The sequence below is a fragment of the Canis aureus genome, chromosome 31 (assembly GCF_053574225.1).
Source record: "Canis aureus isolate CA01 chromosome 31, VMU_Caureus_v.1.0, whole genome shotgun sequence".
Taxonomy (NCBI): domain Eukaryota; kingdom Metazoa; phylum Chordata; class Mammalia; order Carnivora; family Canidae; genus Canis; species Canis aureus.
The window spans coordinates 25,235,846-25,262,553 of record NC_135641.1 but is presented as its reverse complement, the minus strand read 5'-3'; the positions used below and the strand labels follow the sequence as shown (position 1 = coordinate 25,262,553).

The 26,708-nt window shown below is 39.7% G+C and overlaps 1 protein-coding gene across 9 annotated transcripts in view; it reads right to left on the bottom strand.

The window, feature by feature from the left end:
* Nucleotides 1-26,708, bottom strand: part of LPP (LIM domain containing preferred translocation partner in lipoma) — a 604,338-nt gene that overhangs the window by 504,315 nt on the left and 73,315 nt on the right. For 2 of the 9 annotated variants that reach the window (XM_077880048.1, XM_077880056.1), the window contains exon 1: nucleotides 22,895-23,118. The exons of 4 other annotated variants lie outside the window; for them this stretch is intronic. The gene's annotated coding sequence lies outside the window, so the exon portion shown is untranslated. Of the gene's footprint in view, nucleotides 1-5,713; nucleotides 5,784-22,894; nucleotides 23,119-26,708 lie in introns of those variants that run through there. 3 more of the 9 variants (XM_077880057.1, XM_077880058.1, XM_077880052.1) reach the window with 2 other exon arrangements.

Sequence of the window (26,708 nt, the reverse complement as noted above, 5' to 3'; positions counted from 1 at the left end):
TCTATCAGAGGCACTGAGATCTTCTGACATCCCGGCTGATTGTGTTGAAATTAATCAGATTTTTAAAAAGTAAATTGCTTTGGCCTAAAGGTAATGCTCAGCTTCTTAATGTGATATTTATAAGGGTTCTATCAGTGGAACTTATAATCTGGAAATTAAATGAGAGGCTTGAGGAATCCTAAGCAAAAATATAAGTAGCTTACAAATATCCAACACTGGACTTTAAAAGGTCAGTATTAAAAAAGGAAAAAAAAAAAAAACTTCACTCAACAAGTGCTTACTGAACATTCAGCACTTGCTTGCAGTCACTTGGAGCTAAACAGAGGAGAGTACAACATGAAGCTACCTAAGAAAGCATGCAGAAACAAATAAAACTTAAGTTGAACTTATTTCGAGTGAAGCAGCTGATAATCTGGTCATTCAAAAGGTGCATTTTAGATTTATAATTGTGACTGGTTATATACGTTCTGCACTCACACAAATTAATGATTTAACTCCTCATCTCAATCCAGTGAGGCAAAGTCGGTGTTATTGTTAGTGACAGCAGCAATATTCCTATCTGACAAGTAACAAAGCTGAGACACAAAATGGTGAAAGGATGCCTTCCTAGTGGCCTCATAATGGGCAGACCTGGTCTTGGGATCTAAGTAAAATCAGAAAATGCAGCGTGATCACCTTGGAATGAAGAGAGAAAAAAATTCTTTGCAAACCCTCCATACATAATTATTCACTGCTAACTCTTAGGCTCTTATCTATCGGTAACAGTGCTGAAGACACTCAGGAAACCCACAAGCACTAAGCTATTCTATAAGAAGTAAATGAAATGATGGATTGAGAAACACTCTGTAATGTGTCATACTATCATGAGATTATTTTTATGTATTTATGTTATTATTGCTACTTTGGAATGCAGAAATATGCATTTGTGCAGTAATTAGGTCCCAAAAGCAAACCTATAATATCATCACATCTATCTTTCAGTTATTCTGCTGGTTCTAAAGCCCCTAAAATGAGCAGAAGAATGGAAAGTGTTGTGTGAATATGATTGAAAGGAATAGGAGAGTCAAGTGTAATACACAGAACTTAGTGGTTCGTTTTCACAGAATTGGCTTAATAACCAAACACAACCCAAACGCTAGCAGGGGTCTTATCTTTCCAGTAGACTTTAAGCCCCTCACTCAATCTTTAAGTATTCCACCTGCTGTGAAGCTTTTCCCAATCTAGAAAGGTTTGGTGAAGTAGCCTTTCTCACAATGCCTGGATGGATCCATTCCCAGATCATTGAAATTACCACACTGTCTCATCACGTTTATTTCATTATGTGCTTTGAGGAGAGAAACCCTGTCTAACTCAGTTTTTTTGAACCCCAAACCCAGAATCTGATTCTTTGGGACTCAAGAAAATGTTCAATGAATGAATGCATGAACAAATTAAAACAGTGTTTTATGTAATTCCTAGAGCACCTCACTCAACACATGTCATATTAGAAGTGCTGAGTAGGGGATCCCTGGGTGGCTCAGCAGTTTAGCGCCTGCCTTCAGCCCAGGGGTGTGATCCTGGAGACCTGGGACTGAATCCCACGTCGGGCTCCCTGCATAAAGCCTGCTTCTCCCTCTGCCTGTGTCTCTGCCTCTCTTTCTCTCTCTGTGTGTCTTTCATGAATAAATAAATAAAAATCTTAAAAAAAAAAAAAGTGCTGAGTAAATGCTGGTTGAACTGACGTTAATTAAATATTTAATTTAAAAAATATATTATTCAACTAAAAACTCTAAAAGCTATTGAGTGAGGAGTTCAATGAGGAGTTAAGTAATCTGCAATGGCCCAGTCATCATTAACCCATTAAAAGGGGGGGACAAATGTTTTCCACAGGAAGAATAATAGAAGCTGATGAATACATGAGCAGAGATGTAGGCAGGAGTTGAAAAAATTCATGTAGATAAAAATAGTATTTGCCAAAAAACCCTGTTAGGTTATAGACAAACTTCCAAAGTAAAAGGGAAATGAATCTAGAAGCAATAGGATTTTTTTTTTTTTTAGGATTGGTATGAATAAAATCTAAAAAGAAAGAACTAGAGGAAGAAAGGGAGAGAGAAAGGGAGAAATTCTTCAAATAATTCTAAAAGTCAGTCATATTTTTAAAAAGTAAAAAAATCATGAAGCAATCAAAAAAACTAAAAGACAACCTACTGAATGGGAGAAAATATTTGCGAATGACATATCTGATAAAGGGTTAGTATCCAAAATATATATAGAACTGATACAACTCAACACCCAATCAACCCAAACAATCCAATTAAAAAATGGGCAGAAGACATAACAGACATTTCACCAACGAAGACATCCAGATGGCCAACAGACACATGAAAAGATGCTCAGTATCACTCATCATCAGGGAAATTCAAGTCAAAACTACGAGATATCATCTCACCTGTCAGAATGGCTAAAACCAAAAACACAAGAAACAACAAGTGCTGGAAAGGTTGTGGAGAAATAGGAACTCTCCTGCATTGTTGGTGGGAATGCAAACTGGTACAGCCACTGTGGAAAAAGGAATGGAGGTTCCTCAAAAAATTAAAAATACAACTACCATATGGTCCAGTAATGCCACTGGGTACTTATCCAATAAATACAAAAATACTAATTTGAAAAGATATATGCACCTCTGTGTTCACTGCAGCATTATTTACAATTGCCATATCATGGGAGCAGCCTAAGTGTCTACCGATAGATGAACGGATAAAGAAAAGGTGGTGTACATATACACATATATGTATACACACACACACACACACACACACACACACACACGGAGATCTGAGCTGTTATTTATCTCTCAATATTGGGCAGCTAAATCTCTGAAACACAGAGCTGCAGTGGCCCATCTTTTAATGCTGACTCCTTCCCACATGTCTTGTGTAATATCCTGACTGACAGTGGGAAGGAGTCAGCGCATATATATGTATATATTAGCACATATATATATACATATATATATATTCCATCCCACATATATATACATACATATGTATATATTCCGTGTATATATGCATGGAATATTATTCAGCCATACAAAAGAATGAAATCTTGCCATTTGCAACAGCATGGACATAGCTAGAGAGTATTATGCTAAAGTGAAAGGAATCAGTTAGAGAAAGACAAATACCATATGATTTCAGTCATAAGTGAAATTTAAGAAATAAACAAAAGAACAAAGAAAAAAGACAAACCAAGAAACAGACTCAACTATAGAGAAGAAACTGATGGTTACCAGAAGGGAGGTTGGTGGAGGGATGGCTGAAACAGGTGATGGGGATTAAGAGTACACTTATCACGAGGAGCACCGAGTGATGTGTGGAATTACTGAATCACTATATTGTACACCTGAAACTAATGTAACGCTGTATGTTATGTGTATGTTAACTATACTAGAATTAAAATTTTCAAAAGAGAATCATTGGAAAGATTAAACACAAAAAGAGTTAATCAAGCAAAAAGTAACATTTATTAAACGCACCATGTTTCTGTAACTGAGCTAAGTATTTTGCATACTTCAATCCTTAAAAATGTTCTTGGAAGTCATTATTACACACATTTTGCATCTGAATAAACCAAGGCTCAGAACAATTAAGTAATCTGATTGAGTTCCCCCCACCTAGTAAGTTATGATACTAGAATTTATATCCTAGCTGTTTTTCTTTAATTCTGAAGTACAGTTGACACACAATGTTACATTAGTTCCAAGTACACAAGTAGTCAATGGATATGCATGGTGAGTCAACAACTCTGTAAGTCATGCTATGCTCAGCACAAGCGTAGCTACTACCTGTCACCATACAATGACATCACAGTATCACTGTGACATCACAATATCACTAACTATATTCCCTATGCATGTTCCAGCTTTTAGATACTGGAAAAAGTGTGAGTTTGTGGTTTTAACAGAGAAGCGGGCTTGAAAGAGAACTTTAGAGGTGGAAGGCATGGTGGAAATCTAGAAGTGATGGGGACCAGGGGAGACAATATAAGCATCCACACTTGTTTAAGTGCTAGGAGAGAGACAGCAAGTGAAAGACATGGAGAAATTAAAGCCACCCTTGAGAATCTGAGAACTGGTCATGTATAAGACACGTTACACTTCTGCAAAATATACAATGCTAAAACTGTTAGGGTGGAAACAGTGCAAACTCCAGTTTCAGAACAATGCAAAGGAGAACATGAAACATGAAGCTGTCCAGCAGTAGAACAAACTGCCTCACAAAGAATTGGAAGTGCTCAAGTGGAGGCTCAATGGCCATCTGTCGGGGAAGGCATGTGTAACATCCTGGCAGTGGGAGGGAGTCAGCATTAAAAGATGGGCCATGGCAGCTCTGTGTTTCAGAGATTTAGCTGCCCAATATTGAGAGATAAACAACAGCTCAGATCTCCAGATACAAATTTGAAGAATGGCCTTTGAAGAAGAGACCCTGGGTAAAAATAGCATCCATTCGGCACATCCATGGGGCGGCTGGGATGCGCCACACACAAGTGCCCGGGCTCAAGAAGTTCACAGGAGAACACATTTTAAAGAGTTAAAACAGAACTACTGGTAGGCAATAAGTGAGCCTAATAAATGGCTAGACAAGAGCCATAAACAGAATATCAGAAAGAAAGAGAAAAACGAAATGGAAGCAAGGGCAGAAACCATTAGAAAAGGAAGTCATCAAAGGCCTAAGTTTAGGGAAAAGCTGATTCACAGGGGTAACCAAAGGTCAAATCATAGCTCACTTTTGGGAAACCCAGACAGACATGGAGGAAGAAGAATGTCAGAAAACAAAGTTTAAAAAAAAAAAAAAGGCAAAAAAGCTCCCAGGTGGGAGAGAGCAATGCAATGCTGAATGAGAAATAGGAACAAAGAAGATCTCACAAAAGAACACTCAACGTACTGGAAATTGAGAGAAGGATCCATTTGAAAGTGCACAAACCCACATTTCACAGTCTGCCAGATTTACTCATTTTCATATAATGTAACCTATCTCAACCTGATGATCCCCCCCAAAAAAAAAAATTCTCTGTCAACAGGAGAGGGGTCCTGAAGAGAAAATGTGCTACCGGGGTCCAGTGCTATAGCCCCTCCCAGCATCCGCCAGCACCATGTCAGTCTGACCAGTTCTTACTGAAGGAAACAGATCACATAAAATATTGATATCGGCAAAAGCAGAGGTAAAGGGTAATTTTGGTTGCATGACCTCCCTCCTACATGAAAGATAAAAGAAAAAATAACAGAATTCTAATAGAGAACTGGGAGGTGGAGGTCTTCTAGTGAGATGACTCTGCTGTGATAGAAAAGGGAATGGGTGGATGCAGCGACTTGTCCTGTGACTATGAGTGAGTCCAGGTGAAGAAGGAAGTGGCAATGTCAGCCCAAACTCCCTGAGTCTCCCCCGACCTGCCCCGCAAAGCTGGAATTCTAAGCCAGAAAATGAACAAGCACTGAACCGCTCCTTCAACTTCTCTCAGGTCTTGGCAAAGACAGAACCTGTTCTGTTTAAAGAGCAGCAGCGGTCACTACTGAAAAGTGGGAAAGAGGACAGTGGTGTGGTGGTGAGCACAGAGCGGGGAAAATACACAAAGGGCTTAACATGAAAAAAAAAAAAAACAATGGAAATCTTTCCAAATAAATTCAATAACTATATATATTGGGCACCACATATTCACAAAATTCAGAAACATCTACCTTGAGATTCCTAAAACTGGCACAGGAAGTTAGAAGAAGAAAAGAGGAATTCACTAATATCTGGGTTCTTGTCCAAGCACTGCTACTAACCAGTGCTGTGGTCCTGGCTAGGTCCCTTTCAGCTCTGCTGACCTGAAAAATGAAAGGACAGGATTAGATCATTGGCTCTCAATGTCCACGATGAGTGTTTTTCACAGCGTTGACATCTGCACCAATGGTGCAAAAGCGATCAAGAGTGGGTAAAAATGGCCAGAGTCTTAACACGAATCAAGCAGTAGCACCACAATGATTCTCAAGGGTAGCTTTAATTCCTCCATCTCCTTCACTTCTTGCTACCTCTCTCTTAGCACTTCATTAAGTTTGGATGCTTATATTCTCTCCTATGCCCCACTCCACATCACTTTCTAGATTTCCACCATTCCTTCCTCTAAAGTTCTCTCTCAAACCCACTTCTCTTTGTTAGATACTAGAGACAGTATGAGTATCTAAAAGCTGGGACATGCATAGGGAATATAGTCAGTGACGTTGTAACGTCATTGTACGGTGACAGGTGGTAGTTACACTTGTGAGCATGGCATGACTTACAGAGTTGTTGAATTTCCCATGTGTATCCTTGGAACACTTTGTACTTCCAACTAATGTAAAACTGTGTTACATCAACTGTACTTCAATAATTAAAGAAAAATGGCCAGTGTGTGTACTTTTCACCACCAGGTACCCACAGTAAAGGGAAGACAGGATAGGTTCACTTACAGCAGGATACAACAGGAGAACAGGATAGGTTCTCCTCCATGCACTAAAACTTACTGATTTTATTAAACTCAATCCTTGAACACATCTTTTTAAATATTCTATGTGACAAAATAGAAAGTAGGCATAAAGACCTTCTGTTGAATCCCAAACTACAATGATTATCTCGAAGAAATGCACTGTGTGACTGAATCAAGAGCTAAACAGCAGGTTGCGTGGAACATCATTTTTATTTGAAAGAATGACTGACGTACCACGGTCATTCAGACTTGCTCTTGCCAGATACTGTCTCAAAAATAAACCAAGAGAATCCATCATTTCAAGGAAAACAACTAACGGTATTTGTTGCAAATGATAAAAATCAGTTTTAGAGTGAAAATTAGAATTTCAAAAACAGTGCATCTACTACTATTATATACTTGACATATTCCTTTTTTTTTTAAGATTTTATTTATTTATTCATGAGAGACACACATAGAGAGAGAGAGAGAGAGAGAGGCAGAGACACAGGCAGAGGGAGAAGCAGGCTCCACGCAGGGAGCCCGACGTGGGACTTGATCCTGGGTCTCCAGGAGCAGGCCCTGGGCTGAAGGCAGCACTAAACCACTGAGCCACCCAGGCTGCCCAACATGACATATTCCTAATAATTGAAATACTTTTTTGATGAAAGCAGTGGTGATATTAATGAATGTGATTTACCGTTGTTGTTACACAGTGAAACTTGTCAACATTTGGAAGATACATATAACTCAGTAACGCAGTATTTCCAAATGACCAATTTGTGGTGTTATACAGAGGTGGAGATCGATTCAAAGTGAATATTAGATCAGTGAATTTTAATATAACAGAGTATAAAGAAGTTTATTGATACGAGCTGCAACTGCACATTAGGAAACTACCACTTGTCAAGTTTTGGTGTAGGTTCAAAGAAGGAAATCCATAATTACATCTTTTCTACTTCATTTTTCCAAACCTTGTTGTAAATTCTAGATTTTCTTTATAAACTTTAATCAAAGCATATGTCGTGGAGATCCCTGGGTGGCTCAGTGGTTTGGCGCCTGCCTTCAGCTCAAGGCGTGATCCTGGAGTCCTGGGATCGAGTCCCACATCGGGCTCCCTGCATGGAGCCTGCTTCTCCCTCTGCCTGTGTCTCTACCTCTCTCTCTCTCTCTCTCTCCTTGTGTCTCTCATGAATAAATAAAATCTTAAAAAAAAAATATGTCATGACACATTGTTATTCCCCTATTTTTTCTTTTGCTTCTTTTGGGAAATGTGCTTCTTTTTATACAAACATTTTTTCTTTAAAATCTTTTATTTCCATTGTAACTTCTAAGATGAGTATCATTAGCTATCACCCACATAAACAAAAACTCACTGAAGAATGTAAAGAGGTCCTGATACCAAACCATTGCACTTAGGCGGGACTTACGTACGCTCCCTTTCTGCCCAGTACCAAACCCCTTTGGTTCTAAACCATTAGGGGAGACACAGGGCGGCTCAGCAATGCCTTCAGACCCTGCTACCTGTTTACTGTTATGTAATGGCCACATCAGTGAACGTTTGGAAACACTGAAATATCTATATGACTTCACCACGGGGTAGGCCAGCAGGCACTGGTTAGTAGGGCACTGAGATCAGAATCCAGACTCCACTGCTATTTGAGGTATACTCTTGGTCAATAGACAAAATCTCTCTATACCTGTTTCCTTAATGTGAAATAAGAATGGCAATAGAGGTACGTCATAAGATTTACTGTGTAGTTCCACTGAAATGATCCTTAAAATCTCTACTACAGGGGCGCCTGGGTGGCTCATTTGGTTAACCATCTGCCTTCGGCTCAGTCATGATCTCGGGGTCCTAGAATCAATCCCTGCATTGGGCCCTCCTCTCAATGGGAATCTGCTTCTCCCTCTGTCTCCCTTTGTCTACCTGCCAACTCCCCTGCTCGTGTGCATGTGTGTGTGCTCAAATACATACATACATACAAAGCTTACTACATGCAAGCATATAATAAAAACTCAGGAAATCTTACCCACTGTTATTATAACTAGGATATCTCATCATTGTTTGCAATGTACATGAAAGAAATAAAAACAATTTAACCATATAGCATCAAGGGTTCAAAATCTATCCCAGTTGCTGACACATTCAGCTCCATGAAAACTCAGAGGCAAAAGTATCCAGGACTTGTTATTTCTCATCCCCAAAGCAAAAACAATCTGTCTTTGGCCAGGAATGGAAGCAGGGCTGTAATAATGACCAGGCACTGGATAAGTTCCTCAACTTCCTCTGGTGGAAAGAACAAGGAAGGAGTGCATCGTCAACATCATTCTCCTAGCACTGCAGAGACAGGTCAAAGGACAGACAGGGAGTGAGAATCCAAACCTAGTTCCCAACCAGACAAGAGAGGGGACTTTAACTTTTCCTTTTGTTTCGGCAAAAAGTCATGTTCATTTCATCGCTTTGCCCCATGAAGAACCCAGCAGGAACGAGGCTGGGGAAAAATAAGGATGCTTGTCAATCCGAGGTCAAACCAAAGAAAAAGAGATGCCCTCATACTGCTAAGAATAGATTGTATGTAGGAGAGAGGAGGTGCCTAATAAATTTCTTTCAATTAAAAATACAATCCGGAAGAACAGACACATGCACGCTTACCTACAATTTCTTTATAAAGACATAAAGGTATTAATCATTGAACTAGTTATATTGGTGAGGCCCAATTTAATTTTAAAGGAAAGAACATGATGCCGCCTTTATTTTACTTCATCAACTCTACGTACAACCACTCAAGTGTCAGTATCTTACTAGCCCAGTAAGACTTTAACTGCTGATTTAATAGAATGATGTAAGTTATGCTTCCAGAATAATGTATAGAAACGATTATGCCCCCTTAACAGCACTTGGATCTTCAATCAGGAAATTCAATTTTAGCTGCAAAACTATGTTTTGGCAAAAGTGCAATTGAACTCAGTGTACTTGTCACATTTCTAAATATACTCCGGTCACCATGACAACAAGGGAGACTGATGGATCGCTTAAAAGAGTACGGTATATTTAATTGTCAGCATTTTAAACTGACTCAGAAAAATGCTGTGTGATAGGTCTACTCACCATGGTTACTGCCGGCTGAGTCCATAATAATAAAGGCTCACATACGCACATCGAAAGCGTGCACGCAAAGAACGTAAAAGTCATAAGGCCCTGTATTTCCAGCCACACTATGCACTAAACCGAAAGTATTAGCAAGGGTTTGTTCTCATTAAGGTGCCACTCGAGAACGCCTCTCCCAGACTGTCAGGATCCGCTTCTGTACCCAAGGTTGCAACAGCAAACCCCAACTCAGATTCCAACGCCTGCTCCCTGTCTTAGACTAAAGATAAAGATGAACTCAAGGCTATTTTCTCCCAGAATAGGAGATGAGGGACTCTTTCCCTTTCCTTCCATGTAGACGTATTCCCCGGCAATAATCTTCTGGGATCTATACATCTCCTAAACAACCATTTTCCTGGGCACTACTCCTATGCCTAATGGTGGGCAATCTTCTACAGGCTGGGAACAGACTGACAACAAATAGATACTGTCACCGCATTTTGGGAGTTGATACCCTCAGACCAGGGTAGACAAAGACGCAAAGAATCCATTAAAGAGAATGAAATAATCCAAATGAACTGATCCATTAGAGTGCACTATACACAGTGCCTTGCCCATAGTGAGCACTCAGCAAATCATGACCATCATTATTTTAACTAAGATATCCCTCACCAAAAGAGTCTGCAATATACAAGAAGAAAGCAAAGACACGGTAACCATGCTTCCAGAGAACGGTGCTATATGGAACATAAAACAAGATAAAGGGAGAAAGCGATGGAGAGGGGAGAGGTTTGCTACATTAGCTGTAGGTTAAGGAAGATCTCGCCGAGGAGATGTCATTCGTACTGAGCCTGGAATGAAGAGCCCAAGTCAGTCATAGACAGAATCAGAAGAAGGTCATGTGGGAACAAAACTGGCTTATATATGGGACCAAAGGAAGGTTCATGTGTCCTTACCTTACTGAATAAGTGCTCATGGAGTAGGAGACAAGAGAAGCCCACCTCACAGTGCCTTGCAGGCCACAAGAAGGTCTTCTGAATGTTTCTAGATACCAAGAAGCCACTATATGGCAGGGGGTGAGATGTGATCCAATTAATAATTTAAGAAGATCTCATCATGTGGTGTGGAGAAGGGCAACAAAGGGAAATCATAAAAGTATAGAGACCATTTCAGACTTTATTGTCATAGTCAAGGTCATGGATGGTAACTTGGATTGAATCACTATTCTCCTATTCTAGTGCCTTACCATGGCCCCATGCTTCCCCTCTCGAACACCTGTTGCAAAAGAGGCACTAAGAGCAACTAGAGACAGGAAATAGTCCAAAGGCAGAACACGCACACACTGGTAAGAAGCTACTCTTGAGCAAATGAGTTGGATGGAGGCCCCACAGCAGGGTGATGAACATGCCCTGTGATTCAGCAGGTCTGTGAGGGCCTCGAGATGCTGTATTTGCAGCAAGCTGTGAGGCATGCTGGTGGTGCCACAGGCCCAGGAACCACACTTTAGAAGCAGGCTCTCAGAGAGCCTGGAGGCAGGAACACCAGTACAGCAGGAGGCAATGAGTGCTCGGCTTAGAGTAATAGCAGGTAGAAGAGAGAAGAAGGGAAAAATCCAAGGGAGGTGGCAAAAAAAAAGAGATACAGTCCGAGACTTGACGACAAATAACCCATGAGTGAAAATAAAAAAGAAGATGGTGGAATTGATTTTGAGCTTTCTTTAATTGCATTATTCACTGTGCAGTTCCCATTTATCTAGTGCAAACCACTTTCACAGTGAATACTTCCTGTGGCCACAGTTATCCCTATGAGATAGGGCCAAGGAAATGATTGTGGTGACAGATAATAATAAGAATAATATCAACAATACCAATCATTTATTTAGAGTTTCTTCTGTGCCAGGTCCCTTACAGAGTGCAAGGTCTCCGGTGCTGACAACAACCCTATTCCTATCCCACAGAGGGCAAAAGTGAAACTCAGAAACCCCATGTAGCTTACTCAAAGTCCCTCCTGCTTCAGCCAGATTGAAACACAGGAACATACTGTGAAATCCGTTACCCTCACCTCCACTGTGCCTAAAAAGTTGAATCTATGGCAGAAGCAGATGCCCAGTTGGGGTACCCATCCTCAAAGGCAGGGTTTCCTTAGGCTCTGACTAAGCTTCCAGACTGCAAGTGGCAACACTTGATTCATGGACTCTGGGAGCTTAAGAGTGAAGTACACAAGGTCAAGTGCCCGGTCCGTAGCAGAACGTGACTCATTTCCTAGCTTCATAACACAAGCGTAGCTTGAATGTTTTCACGTTCCTGCTCAGACTCTGTCCTGTACCCACACTCCAGGGCTCTTCCATGGCCCCGTTCTTACCTTCTCAGCTTTATTCTGTTTTTGCTCTACAACTTTGCAGAGAGTGTAACTGGCTCTCTACACGGTGATGGTTTGGAGTGAGAAAGAGGCCCTTGTTTGTGAAGATGCATGGTGAACGGTAGTGGATATTGACAAGACATCAGTAGATAAGAAAGATGAGCTGAGACATTTCCCCAGCCCAGGAAGTGGGTAAGAAATGAGCCACAAGATCTTCCTTCTAATCACCCACACTGTGCTTTCCCAGGATGATTCACAGGTATGGCTCCACAGACCTGACAAAGGGGACCATCGTCAGGAAGATGAAAGGATGTTTTTATGCCTGCTCTCGCTTTTTTTATTTGTTCCTTCTTGAGTAATAACTATTAATTGTGCTATGCGGGCAGTGCAGAGATGAGTCTACCGGGAAGCCAGCACAAATCCATCAAGTGCTTTTAGTCCCAGCTTTTTAGAAGCAATTGCTTACCACATTTTCCCTGCTCTTTTTCTCAAAGCTAGAATTAAAGTGGAACTTACCCCCCGGTTACCCAGCACCATCCTCTCCACCTCCAAAATGAAGACAGACGACGGCTATTGGTTTTTCACCAACAAAATCACAGGACTTGTGTGAAAAAAAAAAAAAAAACCCAATTCATTTAGTGTTTATAAAGCCCAAGAATCGGTCCCCAAAATAGGTACTCCCTTTACATTAACATATGATGATCCCATGAAGCAGAGATTGTCCATTTGGACAGATGAAGAAATTAATGCTCAGAGACGGTATGTTATTTGTCCAGAATCCAACAACCAGAAAATAGGAGAATCGGAAAGTAAACACAGACCTTCTGACTCCAAGGCCAATCCTTTCTCCACTCATTACTGCTGCCCTGTATACTTCCAAGAGAACCCGTGATCTTCCATCCTGTTCTGCAGAAGAATCAAAGCTTCAACTATTTCTTAGAAATAAGAAATAAAAAAAAAAAGTTTTTATTTTTTTAATTAAAAAAAAAGAAATAAGAAATATAAGAAATAGCTGTATAACCAACTATTTGGTTTGTATAACCAAAAGGGCTCTTTCAAGAGGACGCTTCCAGGAGTAGTGAGCAACACAGCCATCGTAGACTCTACAAGGCTTGCCCCTGACCAAGGTGACATGTTCTTAACTACAGCTGGACTCACAGATCAGTAGAATCTGCACCATGCCTAACATGGAGTCATGGAAGCTCTTGAATTTCCCAGCACAGATCTCTGACCAAACAACATCTAAGAAAAACTGCCTCCTCACCCAGCCCCAGGGCTTGCACCAAAGACAAAGAATCAGGGGAGTACATATAATGGAACACTGAAGGCCTGTGAGTTCTGAGTTCATACAGGCTTTGGCTTGTTATGAAGTATAATAAAAATTGAAAAACAAACAAATGAAAAGTTAATGTAGTCCAAGCTTAAACTCATCTCTCATTATTATTCCCACATCCTCCATTGTATCGGTAGATATTAGAAAGAATCAAACATGAGGGAAAGTAAGAATAATCCAGTCTTCAGGGCCTTAAATATACTGTCTGAACAAGGTGAAGATTAATATGTGTAAGCAGCATCCTTTTTTGTCTCCCCTTCCCCAGAGGGGTGATGAGGTTAAGCATTTTGAAAAGATTCTTTATCACAAGCAGAGCTGACAGGGACACCTGATGAGAATGGTAATCAAATCAAGAAGTAAATAAACACTTGGATCAATGTTCTTTAATTTGGGTGGTTGACTTAAGAAGAAGGGTTGCCTTATAAAGGTAGATATTTGTCTCTTCCAGCCATAAATACAGGGTAGCTTCATAAGGTTTTCTCTTTTTTAAATGTTATTTTGTTTCTCAACAAATGCCAGCTAACCACCTATGTGCTAGCTAACATGTGGTTTTGGGGAAAAGGATGGTAGAAAGAGAGAAGGGCACAATCCCTATTTTCAAAGAGCTCAAAGTCTGGTACCTAAGGCCAAGCACAAAATGTTGTGATTTTTTTTTTAAGTCAGCAAGTTATGTTCTCAATTATGAAAATACCAAATGTCAGATTCTTCTCCAGTCCAAGCAATAATGTAAAATGAGCCAATTCTTCTGAATCAGATTTTTTTAATGAAAATTATGACTGTTGAAGCTTTTCCTTTTAATGCCAACATTATTAGAACTCAGGGAAGAACACAAGGTCAATTTACTGTGTTCCATATTCTTCCCAGGCTCAAACCACCATCCAACAGAAATATAATGTGAGCCACATACACAATTTTAAATGTTCTAGTAGTTACATTTTAAAATAATAGAAAATAAAATCAAATGAATAGAGAAAGATTTATTTTACAAATATATACAAAATATTACCCTTTTAACACTGACACCAGCCACACTTCAAGTGCTCAATGGTCAGATGTGGCTACTGGCTATCACACTGGATAACACATCCCCAGCCTCTCCTTACCTCCCAGTAAGTGAACAAAGCAAAACGTTTAGTGGAGACAGAGAGACAGGTTTTACAATAGACATCAAGATACATAGGTTCCCACAGGCAGACCCAACCCAGTCAATATTGCCAATTATTTCTCTAAATCTTAAATTTCATGATCAAGAGATTGCAGGATACTGCTAGCAAATGGCCCTACCCTGTATGTAAAGATGAAGAGAACCAAACAAGACCAAGGATTACTACCAACAAAATAGCAACTTAGCCACTCTACCCACTGGGATGCTGGTTTTGGTCCATGGTTCTGTTCCCTCATCAAATGATAAAGAACTCTCCCTCCATCACTCTCCATACTTCTTTCTTCATGACAGGAGGAGGGGTGACTCTATCTGATCCGTAAATGGCTGGCATCCATGACACCATAGTAATGAAGGGAAGGATCATCTCCAGAAGTCATGAGGAGGGACAGGTGAGGCCCACTTCTCACTTCCACTTGCTTTCCTTAGTGTTCTCCTTTCTGTTGGAGACTTGATTTCTATGCAGTTAGAACTGCACCTGATTCCTGTGCAGTTCACTAAGAATCCACAAAACCAGCATTATAGCTCAGGTCTCCCCTCGGGCAGGCCCCAGGGTTAAAACAGGACAGACTGGCAAACCTGATCAGGGGCCTCAGGTCCACACCACATTTCCTCACAGAGCTGTGGGAGCTGCCTGCTTTGAGAGTGCAAGCCCTCCACCACAATGAAGCTAGTAGTCTGAAGACCAGTGAGCAGTTGTCACCACCAATTTGCCAAAGTGCCAGAGTGTTAATAGTCTTAGACGAAGGTTGTTAGTTAAAACTTAACAAAACAAAACTGATCACCAGCAAGGCTAACATCTCTGTAACAGGATCACCTCAGGTTAAGATCATGTACTTCCCAACATGAATCCATAGGAAAGGCACTTGGCCTGTATGGCGGGCTTCCCCAGAATCGACAACCCCACTCTGATCATGATAGAACATGAGACAAGCTCAAATGGAGGGACTTTCTACAAAATACCTGCCCAGGACATTCAGAAAGGATCAAGGTCATGAGAAACAAGGAAAGGTCGAGCAACAGTTACAGACAGAGGAGACTAAAAGGACACAATGAATAAATCCAGAATAAATCCTGAACTGGACCATGGAAGAGATAAAAAGGCATTCATGGAGAAACAGGTGCATCTAACGCATCTGCAGTATAATTTACTGTGTTGTACCAGCCATAATCTCTTAGCTTTGACAGATGTATTTGGTTATACAAGATATTACTATTAGGGGAAGCTAGGTGAAGGCATACAGGGACTCTGTTACCAGTTACTATTGCTAGTTACTATTTTTGTAACTCACCAACAGCAACATGGTAAACATTACTGGGGATGAATACCCTCAGGCTGCTTCCAGCCAAATTGAAACTCTTGTCAGGAAAAAGAGCTGACAACACTGAACAACAAGAAAAGACATTACACAAAATGATTTCTCGCCTTGTATTGTCCTTATAATAAATTAAAAAGTATCTCAAATGCATCTGATTAGTTAAAAGGTTCACTGGAAGCTAGGAATTAACTGAATTAAAGATATTTTTAAATTATAAATAAAGAAAGGAACAGAATGAGAAAGACTGGCTTTGCCAAAAAGTAAATTATAATTGAAAATTTCCCATTTTTGCTATTTTTTAAATTTTATTTTATTTTTGGACCAGCAAAAGATAGAGAATCATCTTTCCAAATCATGGTTGAAGGTTTCAGATAGTATATTGTCCCTATTTAACTGACGTTAAGGGAAAAAAGTTCAGCCAACAACATTCACAGGGTTTTCAGAGATTCAATGTATCTAGACCTTTTCATTCCCACCCCAAGTGTTAGTGAAACTATATAACCTAGCCTGGGAAAAATTATTTTCAAAAAATCAGGATACATTTTTTTTTCTCCTCAAATCTCTCTTTCAAAAGTCAGTTCATTTTCAATTCAGGTTATTTGATTCAGCAAAACCAATCAAAGATCAAATAATAAGAAAAATTCAAGTCTACCATCTTGCACAGATGGTAGACTATCTATCTACCCACGTGAGTGGGTAGGTGGATGGATGGTTGGGTAGATAGATTATAGATAGATGATGAAAGAAAAGAAAAAGAAGAAAAGAAAAGAAGAAAAGAAAAAAAAGAGAGAAAGAGAGAGAGAAAGAAAGAAAAAAAGAAGGAAAGACAGAAAGACAAACCAGAATAAAAGCTAGAGTTACTCAAGCCCAATTTATAAGCTCAAGTCCTCTGCTAAAGGAAATGGACTTTTAAAAACATTTTACTCCTTCCTGAACCCTCAACACTCTTAACAATAATATCAAAATATTTGCCAAGTATTTTTTTCTCATCCTACTTTTAGAAAAATGTTTGCCCTCCAACAAAGGTAGTGAGCATTACAGAAATCAAGCTAGGGAGATCAACATTTTTTGGATGAGCAAACAGTAAACCAAAAAAGAGAAACAGAATGACCCACTTGTCTCTTTCCCATCAGAACCCTTCTTAAACATTCCTTCAGATATTCAGACTTTAAATTAAAAGGCAAAACCAAAAACAATTTTTTTTAAAAAGGCAAGTACTGTGAATAAAGTACCACACTAAATAACAGAATACAAAGACAAAGAATACAAGGCACTTCCTGGCCCTTTGTTCTGATAGAAGCTTTGGAACTGCTTCCATCCGACTCTGAGGGCATCTGGCAGGCCTTCTTGGACGTGGCTCTTCTCTGAGGGCACGGGTTTCCCTGCAGCCTCTCTATCTGCACCCTCCTGACCCCCTACACTCCAGATACACAGGGTTCAAAGCCAGTGCCAGCATTTTTTGATGCCTCTTGTCACCTCTAGACGATAGCTCCACTGTCACACAACCAGACTCTAGCCTCCTCCTCTTCCACTTCTAATTTTTGCTTTTACTTCTCCACTGAGACTCCCAATTCCTTGGATCTACCTTTTTCCCCTGTGTGCCAACCCCTCGTGGCAGCCTTTTTCCCTGGCTCAAGGTGGAGCCCATATATGGTAACATTTCAGGCTTTATTTTAGTCCTTCATCTGAACTACCTTCCCAGCTCTCACACTCAATTGTGCATTCCATAAAACCCTAAGAAGCTAGGATACCAATAGTGCAAAAGATCTTCAGTGATGACCCTCTCAATTTATAGGGTAGAGTTCATTAAGCATTTCCTTACTCATTACCTCATTTGATTCCCGTGACTCTGTAAGTTAGACACAACATAATTGGATGCCCATTAAAGAGAAGAGGAAACGAAGATGCAAACGAAGAAGGGAAGTAATATCTACCAAGATTTGGGGCACTGCTACCAAGGTCTGGAGCACGGCTGCAATCTGAACCCAAATCTCCTCACATGTAGCCCAGGGTGCTTTCCATCATCACCCCATGGATCTGAGGCTCTGGGATCCCATGAGCAAAAAATGACACATCAGTAATGGTGAGGACAAATCATTACCCTACACCAGAATTAAACTAGTATTTTTACTTGACTTAGAAAGGGGGAAATTAAAAAAAAAAAAAAAAAACTAAAAAAAGTTCTCCAACTGATTCTGGTAGAGACGATTAGCAGAAATATCTTGCAAAGAACGTAGGTGTCCTGGAAGACTCATCGCCGTCATCATTATAATTTCTAATCATGCTGTGTGGGCAGGTGTCCGTGTAGCAGAAACACCACTGGCACCCAGATTAGCAGTTTCATCGGGAGACTAGAAACTAAGTCTGCAATTCTTAGACCTCAAAGTCTGAATCACAGCTTTCCCCTCAGGGATCAGCAAATATGCAGTCTGTGCCTTAGCAAGGGCTGTTGGGCCTGCCACGAGAGGTAATCAAACACCAGGGCCATCCAAAAACACACACAGTGGAGCAAGGTACAGGAAGCTTCCTGTGAGCCTGGAAATACCACTAGATTCAGAAACAGAAGGCCAGAGTTGTATTCCCACATGATGGCTCTAATTCACTGAGTAACTTTGAATGAATCATTTGCCTTCTTTGCATTTTTGTTTTCGTTCTCATCTGAAAATTGAGAGTTTTTCAACTATTGGTTTTCAAATGAGACATGGGATAAGATCAGGAGGGAAGGCAGCCAGCAGCAGTCTTGGGCTTCCCCTGGCGCAGCACCCTCCCCGCCAACTGCAGCACATCTGTTTTAATCATTTTACCTCTAGGGTTGGGCCTCTCTGTAAGATTTAGCTTCAACAAAGGGGCCAAACCCACAAAAATCATGGGCATGCTATCTGCTAACCTGTCAGCTCTTAACATTCTGATTCTACTCACATATGTTTCTTCCTCAGCTAATCTTTGCAGAGATCTTTTTACCTAGTTTTACTTGATTGGGGGGAAATTGTATTGGTAGATTTTACAAATAAATACATGAATAACATACTCTGAAAATGTAATGTGAAGCATGTCAATATTTTCTTATGCCTCCACATGAGCAGATGCCTAGAGAGAATGGCCAAAGACAGCAGAGAAGAACTAGGGCTGTCACACAAATCCCATAATTATTTCATAGGGGTTTATTTATTCATACAAAAATTTTGCTTAAGCACCTGCTATGTGATAGGCATTATGGTAGTCTCGAAGTGCACAGACAAGGTTCTTGTCCGGTGAGGCTTATTCTAATTGGATCTCGCATTTTTTAAATTTACATTAACAAAAAAGCAGAAACAAAAATAGATGAATTAAGAGTCAAGCTCAAACAATTAGAAAAACAACAAAATGAGCCCGGGCAAAGCAAAAGAAACATATTATTGACAATTTTTTGGAGCAAATTAAGAACAGTAGAGCCGATAAATAAGTGCAAGAGCTGTTTTCTGAAAAAATAACAACTAAACTCTGTGAAACTAATCAAAAGAGGAGATAGAGAACTAAAACACAAAACCACAAAACTTTCAGTAATAATGTAGAAATAACCATAAACACAAAGGAAATGAAAAAAATTGGAAGAAATTATTTAGCTCCATGCAAATCAATTTGAAATAGGTGACTTTCCTAAAATACGATTAACAAAATAACCACAGAAGAGATATAAAAGCAAATTAGTCCAATTAGGATGGGAGAAATATAAAAATTTGTCAAAGTGGAAACAACTCCACCCCTCCAAAAAAGGCACCAAGTCAAGGCAGTTTCACAGGGGAATTCTATCACATATTTAAGGAACAGATCATCTAAGTGGTATTCACACTATCTCAAAAAGAAGCAAAGAAAAAAAAAAAGGTCTCCAAATTATTTTATGATGATTTAAGCATAACTTTTATAGTGGAATTGGGCAATGCAAAGAGACACATATACCCACCTGCACAATTTTCAAATAATCTCAATTAGGAAAATTGATGCAAAAATTGTTAATAAATTATTAACCTCTAAATTCCAACAAGACTAAAAATATAATGCATAAACTATGACTAAGTGGATATTATTCCAGGAACACTAGCATGATTTCATGTTTGAAAAATGTATTTATATATTTCACCAAATTACAGAACAAAAGATAAAAATCTAAGATATTTTCTCAACAAACAGAAAAGGAGACAACACATGATGATTTCCCTAGTTTCCAAAAAAGGTATTAAACATTTAACAGCCAGTCTCTATTTTAAAAATAAAAAACACTCTCAAAAGAGAGATGGACACTTTTTTAACACAGTATATTTCTCAAGCCAAAGCCAAAATTACAATTAATAGGGAACATTTTAAGTATAAGCATTCCCATTAAAGTCAGGAAAAAGAGAAGGACATTCAATCTAATGCTATTTAATATTTACTTTTGTAGAGGTAGCAGATAACATGATTAGAAAAATCTGTAAGAGTTATAAAAACTAGAAAGAAAAATGTAAATTATAGTTATTGCCAGATTATATGATTGCTGAACTAGTAACTCGAAGAAATTCACCTAAAACTCATTCAAATAATGAGATAATTCAGTAAAAGGGGCTGATAGAAAATCAATATACTGATATCAAGAGACTACATACACACCTGTACAAACAGATGATATAACAATTCCATTAGCTAGAGAAAGCAAAAAATACCTAGGAAAATAAACTTAAAAAGAATTATGCACTGTCTACGTGAGGAAAACTTTAAATGCTCCTGGTAACATAAAACAAGACACCAACAACTGGAAAGGCATTGTGTTCTAGGAAAAAGAAATAACATGTTTGCAGTGCATAATGTAAGTGAATAAGTTTAGAGCAATTCCTATGAAAATACCAACAGGACATTATTTTCAGAACTGAACAAATTCATTCTAAAGTTCGTGGGGAAACAAAGCACCTTAAAAGACAGTAAAGTTTAGAAAAAGAGGAACTAATGAGATTGGAGTAGCCCCATCAGATAACAAAACACATTATACAGGTGCAGTAATTGAAAGTATGAAAATCGTGCATGGGGCCACCTGGGTGGCTCAGCTGGTTGGGTGTCTGCCTTCAGCTCGGGTCATGATCCCAGGGTCCTGGGATCAAGTCCCACATACAGCTCCTTGCTCAGAGGGGAGCCTGCTTTTCCTTCTCCCTCTGCCTGTTGCTCCCTATTTGTGCTCACTCTCTCTCTGTCAAATAAATAAATTTTTAAAATCTTAAAAAATAAAATAAAATGGTGCATGTAGTGACACATGAATGGAACAGAAGTTCCTCAAAATGATACGAATTCCTAAGTATTAAGCATTCTTAAGAATCAAGAAATGGAATATATAATAAAGGTGGCTTTTCAAATCAGTGTGGAAAAGATGGACTACTCAATAAATAGTATTTGGACAGGTGGAACCAGAAAATATCAAAGTGGGGGGCACCTGGGTGGCTCAGTTGGTTAAGCATCCAACTCTTGATTTCAGCTCAGGTCATGATCTCAGGATCTGAGATTGAGCCCCTGAGTCAGGCTCCACACTGAGCATGGAACCTGCTTGGGATTCCCTCCCTCTCCCTCTCCCTGCTTGTTCTCTCTCTCTCTCTCTCTCTCTCTCTCTCTCTCATAAATAAAATAAAATATAAAATAAAATAAATAAAATAAAATAAAATAAAATTTAAAAAATATATATCAAAGTAGATCCATACCTCATATCTTTTACCAAAATATTATTTCAGTGAATCAATGATGAGAGACAGAGATAGAAACAGAGAGAGAGAGAAAGGGAAAAAGGAAAAACAACCAAATGAAAAACAAGTAAATTGGAAGATATTTTTTTAAATAACCAAAGTGGAGAAGGCATTTCAAAGTGTTGCACAAAACCCAAAAACCAAAGATTGAAGAGACTACATAATTTTTTTTAATTTATATGCACATTAAAAAGACATGCAAAATGGTGGGGTGTTGCAACGCCTATCACACGCTAAGAATAATTTGTATAGCTGTAAAAAATAAGAAAAAAGTTCAACAGTACAATAGAAAAGGAGGCAAAGGAGAATTCACAAAAGCAAAAAAAAAAAAATGCTTATATCCTATTTAAAAAGATGTTAAAAGTCATTAACAGCAACAGAAATGCTAATTAAAACTGTAAGATACCAGACATAAGACACTGATACAGAAATGATCATACAGCCTTATGATTATATAAAAAAGCAAGATGCAGCATGTTCCTCTTTGCCTAAATATCTATAAGCATGGAAATATAACAGACTACAAACTACAAATATATGTTTGTTTGTACCCAGTTTATTTCCAGAAAGAGATGCAAGAACTGATAACAGTGTGAGCCTGTGGGTAGAAGTAAATAGAATGAGACCCTGATAGAAGAAAAATTTATTTTTCATTATATACCTGTTTTGTGCCTTTATAAATTCACACTATATTTTTGTGTTCCTTAATCAGTTATTTTTTAGCTTTTCTTAAAGAAAGACTGGACAACAATGCACCAATGAGAACGTCCAATGCAAGGAAAGGGAACCAGCTAGATAGATGGTCTACGTCTTTCCAGCTCTGCCATTTACTGTGGCCTATCAGAATGAGGCTGACAAAGGGGCTGGGGTTTGAAGCCTGATGCAGCTACTTAAGAGCCCTGACTTTGGGGAAGTTCTTCATTCCTACAGTGTCTCAGTTTCCACAGCTTAAAACAGAAAGCTAAAATTTACACCTCAACAAGTTGCTGCCAAAATTTGGTATGATAACAAATATAGAGCACTAATCCAAGGTGTGGCAAGGAATATATGTTCAAAATAATAATAATAATAACTCTTGTGCTGTTTGGTTCATCCGCATACATTAAACCCAATATCCACCCCACCCTCTGGTCTCAACTTCTCATCTCATTGCCAGAACACTTCAAGTTCCCACGAAGAAAGAGCTGAGATTAATAATGACCAATTCTAAACATCAGTCAGGAGAATAACAAGAAAACACATATTTCAACTCCCACATTTCACTAAGGAATGAGCAGAGGATAGCTGTAGTTAGGGAACTGGTGAAAGAGGTGAAAACTCGAGTCTATTGATCTCCATTATATAGGTTTGGCACCACAAAATTATACACGTTGGTTGGCAAGGAATGGGTCTCTCCCTCAACGTCAAGGGCCTCTCATTTTTCCAGGTTACCTTGTTTCCCCTCCAAGAGCTCCATTTTCACTCTGAAGTGCCTAGAGCACATCCCTCCATCAGGCCACTCTGTCCTCACTCCCTGGTGAGCACCGACAGTCCTGGTACCCACAAGGCCTCCTCTTCAGATTCGCATACACATTAGAGGACAAAATCACTGGGCTGTGTCACAAAAAGGCCATCTTGCCAGTCTTCCAAAAAGGGAGAGGGGAAAGGAGAAAAAAAAAAAAAAAAAAAAAAAAAACTTTTAACGAAGACTGGATCCTGATAGAACTAAATGTGGCTGCTCTTTCTAGAACCTGATGACTTCACAATGGATGAAGACCATGCATCCTGAGAGCATTGGGTTTTCTTCGCGGTGATGGTGGCAGTGAGGTTTTTGTGTGTTTATTTGGTTTTATTTTTCTTTCTTGCTGTGTTTGGTCTTTGAGAAAGATTCTATTATGGTGGCTATCAATTCTCCTTTAAGGAAATAAGGACAATGGTATTAATAATGAAACAAAAGTACTTTTTACTCTCTGTGGTCTGCAAGTAGTTTCACATTTCACTCCGATAGAACTCCACGTTTTACTAATGTGAAAGTGTGTGGTTTTGGCAATAGCAAAGTTCTTCTAATATTCAACTTTCTGTTGTTTCTTACTTGCAATTTACAGTAAACGAATCCCGACTTTTTCCCCTTTGTCAAAACCAGCCCATTTTTAAGACAACCAGTCCCCCTCAAGCACGGTACTTTTCATGAATATCGCACAGGCAGGAGCCCATGTAGACACAGTTTTCTGCATTTAACTATCTAAAGCATGAAACAAAAATGCCCCAAGTTTGTCCTTGGACTCCACAGAACATGACTGTCCCAGAGAAGCACTGAAGAATGCCCAGTCCTGCCTTTGCTTTTCTCCTCTTTCCCATAGAGTCCTCTCAACCTTCATTTTGGGCTAAATTTGAACAGAGCCATCAGGACTGGTCAATCACCCTGGCAGTAGACTTACTTTGGTTACTTACTTTGGAACTTCTTGAGCAGTTCTTTCACAGGTTCTTAACCATCCTCTCAAGCCTGGTAGACAGGGAATGCCAAGGTTCTTCTCCTCTACCACGTCTAGAAGACACCTGGGCTCCAAGAAGGCAAGTGAATTGCCCAGGAGCCTCCTGCAGTAAGTGGCAGGATCCATATTTTATTACTCTAGAGCAAGGGCCCTTTCTACTATTTGTGCTGCCCTGAGGAGAATCGCCTAGAGTTCCCCTCAGCCCTCTGTACATCACTGACTTGTAGATGCTTCTTCATGACACACTATGACTCCATCAGGAAGGCTGCCCATCAGCCTGGACTTGGTGGCACAACTGTTGGTTTTGATGGCTCAAGGCTTGGGCCATACTGGTGCTTAGGCATATTCACTATTACTAGGGTCCATCAATTGTCAGATGCGTCCCAGGCAACCTATTACTAGTCATTGTTAAAGTCCTAACTTTCCAAATGAATTGTTTTTTTATTTAGAAACCAGCACTCTCTCAAAGTTATCCCTATGATACTGTCATTCACACCTTCATTTACCTCCTTAAGTGGAAGATGAAGAGGCAGAGATATGGATGGGTCTATGGTTAATCCACTTAGCTTCTTCCAGCCTTCTCTCCGTCACAGCCCATGATGTGCTGTTACATGAACGTAACCCACTGTCAGAGACTTTGACAAGTAAAGGCTGAGGACTACCGCCATAGATAAGGAGAGCAGAGTGCCCTACAGAAGTTGGCTTTCCTAGAAAGAGAAGATAATATCTAAATTCCCTAATGACTGGGTAAACCTCCACCATCAGTCTTGAATTTGTTCCATGGCCTGACGTTTGGATAACAAAACTCGGAATGCTCTGCTTGCAATCCCTAGCTGCCTCACTAGGAAATTTTGCCCAGAGTAACATGAGTGCGTTAGCTATTACTCAATGTACACACACCCACACCCTCACCCACCCACCCCCTCACACACACACACACAGCTCAGAGCACAGAGCAGAGCCAGTCTAGCACTGCAGATGGCTAAAAATGTTCCACACTGCATTCAGGACAGGTCAGGACAATTTAGCCTATCAGCATCTAAGAGATAAACATGGTCTTAAAAGTTTTAATGAAGTTGGCTTGACCATCACTGTTATCAACTTATCTCATAGGACTAAGTAGGTATTGTTTCTCCCTTCTGCAGTGAAGGACCAATTCTTCAGTCAAATAAATATTTAATGAGCACCCACTATGTGTCAGGCACTAATCTAGGTGGTAGAGATACAGCAAAGAATGAGAAAAGACTAAAAGCAATCCTGGAGCCTACAAAGGTAGAAAATTCACAAACAAGTCAACAAACACATAATTTCTTGAGAGCAATAAATGCTTAAAAGAAAAATAAAACAGGGTATAGGAGATCGGGAGTGTTTAATGTGGGGAGAGGTGTTGTTATCTGTGCGACTTCTACTTCTAACCATTGATTTGGAGCTTTTAAAAGAATACCCATGCCTGATCTCACCCCCAGACATTCTGATTTACTAAGTTTTGGGATGGGCTTGAGCAACAGTGTTTTTAAGGGTATTTCAGTGATTCTAATTAGGGTGGAGAACCACTGGTATGCTTGGTTTTTAAGGTAAACAGGCCTGAGCTTGAAACCCACCTGTGATGTACCATCTGTGTGATCTCAGGAAAGATACTTAATCTCTTTGAGCTTTGGTGTCCTCATCTGTGCAAATAGGATAATAGTAAGTAATACACACCTTTCTGGGTTATTCTAAGAATTAAATGATATATGTTATATCTAAGGCAGAGTGCCTAGCCCATGGAGACGCCTCAGTAAGTGTTGGCCATGATGTACCGTTATCTTTATTGATTAAAAATATGCATAGGATATGTACAATAGAGGGCTGTACATCCAATTTGGTCCTTTAATAAGTGTTTGCCATGTACAGTGTGGAGTTTGAAGGTGCCTTGTTGTTGCTTTTAAGAGCCAAAGCTGATGTTACTGGGTGAGATCACAAATTACATTTCTTTCCTACCATGAGGAAATTGTCTCTCACAGTGTTTTCTAAAAATTTGAGTGAATTGTCAACATTTAAAGACCTAAAGACCTCACATAAAAATCTGGCAATGTGGGGCGCCTGGGTGGCTCAGTGGGTTTAAGCATCTGCCCTCAGCTCAGGTCATGATTCTGAGGTCTTGGGATCAAGCCCCACGTTGGGCTCCATGTACAGTGGGGAGTCTGCTTCCCCTTCTCCCTCTGCCCCCAGCCCCTCATGCACTCTCTCGCGCATGCAAATAAATAAATAAAATCTTTTAAAAAACAATCTGGCTATGCATTCCCACAGGCAATAATTGATGAGCACCAAGCAGCTGCCACGTTTTCCAGAGAGAATCCTCTCGAGCTATCCATGTCCCCCACCACACCCCGTAGCTCTCTTCCCAAAATGCACATTGACTGTGGCCAAGGACCAGTCATACATTTCAGTGGCACATCAGCACTGTTAGCTTCTCTACAGTAAAGAGGTGAACAAAATGTTACCTGTACCCAAAACTCCCAAGTAGGAAAAGGAAAGCTAGCTAAAAGGGCTTCGTGTTTCAAGAAGACACTGAAAGTATTTATTTGTGGAAGTCTAGGCTAGTTCTGTATGTTAACTATGCAAATGCAGTGTGTCTGTGTCAAAAGCATAAACTTTGCATGGCACCTGTTCACTCTTTTACATAACTTACCTGGCCCTAGGAGCTTGGCAAACATGAGCTCTGTGACCTCACAATTTTGAGAGGTACCTTCCATTATCACCACTTTCAAAGATGAGGAAACTGAACCTGGGAA